Genomic DNA, 2,207 nt, shown 5'->3' with positions numbered 1-2,207 from the left:
TGGAAAGTCTTCTTCACTGTGATAACACACAGCCAACTGGCAGCTGAAAGTTAGGTAAATGCCACTTTATCCCTCAGGAAGCATCAAGAACCAGCAAACTGTGGGCACCCACTCTCCTTCTTCTCCAACTGCATTGGCCAGTCTCTTTGGGTTGTAAGTAGCAAAAGCCCAATTCAAAATGATGAAAGGACAATAAATAGGATTTTATGCACTCAGCAAGTGACAGTTCCAAGGACAGCAAGCTTCAGACACTGGCTGGATTCAGGGGCACAAGTCATTCCATATCTAAGTTCTGCTTTGCTCTGTTTTGACTTCATTTTTAGGTTCTTACCTCATGGTGGCAAGATGGCAGTCAAAGGTCACTGTCTTTTACCCTCTCCTCTAGTTAATACCAGTTGGAAAAGTCCATCTCTCTCCCAATAGTTTCAAATTCTAAAGAAGTCTGGGAATTGAGTCTGATTTGGACTGACTGGATCATGCCCCCCCACCCCGAACTGTGACTAGAAAAGGGGGGAATTCGTGCTGATTGGCCAGACCTGGATTGCATGTTCACCCTTGGAGCCAGCCCTAAATCACCTGGACTGAGAGGAAAGTGAATGTGGATGCTTTAGTATCAGTTCCATTACCAAATGGAGGGAGACTGGATGCTGTACAGATGAAACAATGAATGTGCACTGGGATCAAGTTACAGCTGCAGCTGCCTTGAAGGAGAAGTTGAATGGTTTGCTCTAGTGCATGCAGCTTTTTCTAGAATTTCTGAGGCTGACTGTACTGAACTCACCCAGTTGCGATCCCTCCCACTGCTCTCCTGGATTGCTGTGCCTTTTGTTGCATGTTTGTAACTCATGTATCACTTCTTACCCGCAAGCACTATTTCTGTCACGTTGATGGGAGTTGGCTCACCACCTCTCCCAGATTTTAAAGTCTTTTATACTTATGCAAGCTTAAAAAAAAGCTAGACTGTAGTTTTTGATGTATGGGGGTGAGTACTTGGGGCAGAGGTTAATAGAATTGATTTTGAAGTTAGATTTGCTGTAGGAATCCCATTCAAGATTCTGTCAGCCCCAAGTACCTACCTGCTCTTGACTTCAGGTCTTAGTTTAGAGCAACAAGTTCCAAAGACACCAAGAAAATTAAACGCTTTATTTTCTCTTCTGTATTCCAGTTTTAATTTGCAAAATGTTTTGTGTTGTGATATTTATAAAAGAATCAACTCCAGATTATGTGTCACTGTTTGTGGCTTTGTTAAGAGAGAATCTTCATATTTTGACAACTTCATTATTTTTTAAAATGTCAACTGGCAAATAAATTAACATTGCAGACTCCAGATGGTGGGGCAAATGTCTCTCTCCCTCCTGAGTTTCTCAGCCAGCCCTCAGCCTGCATGTTGTTAAAGGCAGTCTTGCTATTATCCCAACCCTGTTATACTTGGGGGCTCCATGTGACATGCTGCGACCACATGACAGGCCAAGGAAAATAATCCAGAGACTACTGATTTCCACCCACCTCCAGGAAGCATCTGTCTTAGTGTGGGAGACATCAGCCTCCTTCATTCCTAGAATCTGGGAGTCTGTGCAGGGTCTACAGTCCAGCAGAAGGGATTGTGAGCAAGAAAATGCTAAGTCACATGAGTGACTGCTCTGGAAAAACAACAGTGAAAGCATCTCCACTTCATCTGAAGTGTGGAAGCCAGCAGTGCTGAGGGAACATCCAGCAGCACCTCACAGGGTGGGTTTGAGGCCAAGCCAGTGGCACCCACCACTGCTTGAGAGCCCTCCCATTTTCAGAACCAGCCTACTTCTGCAGGGTAGTAATGACTACTGTGCATACAGACAGCTGCTAACACCAGTCAGGCTCTGTGCTTGATCTCATTGGAGCCCCATGACAACCCTAGGAAAGTAGTACTACTATTTTCATCCCCATTTGACAAAGGAGAAAACTAAGGCAAGGAATGATGAACATACTCTCCAAGAGTCACAGAGCTGAAGTCCAAGCCTGGTCAGCCTGGAATCGGGCATTTAACACCATACTACCTGCTTCTGCATATAGAGGATTTATTATATATGGAAAGTTGCTGAGGTGCTTCTGAATAAGGCTCCTGGCTAAGGAATTCTATTTTTAGCAAGGCATGGATTTGGCAGTGGGTGAAGGGGAAGTGTCTAGGTTGTGGGATTTTTCAGTCTGTTTGTTTCATGCTTTTTGTAAGC

The sequence above is a fragment of the Camelus ferus genome, chromosome 35, assembly GCF_009834535.1.
Source record: "Camelus ferus isolate YT-003-E chromosome 35, BCGSAC_Cfer_1.0, whole genome shotgun sequence".
NCBI lineage: Eukaryota > Metazoa > Chordata > Mammalia > Artiodactyla > Camelidae > Camelus > Camelus ferus.
Note: the sequence above shows the minus strand (reverse complement) of the source record.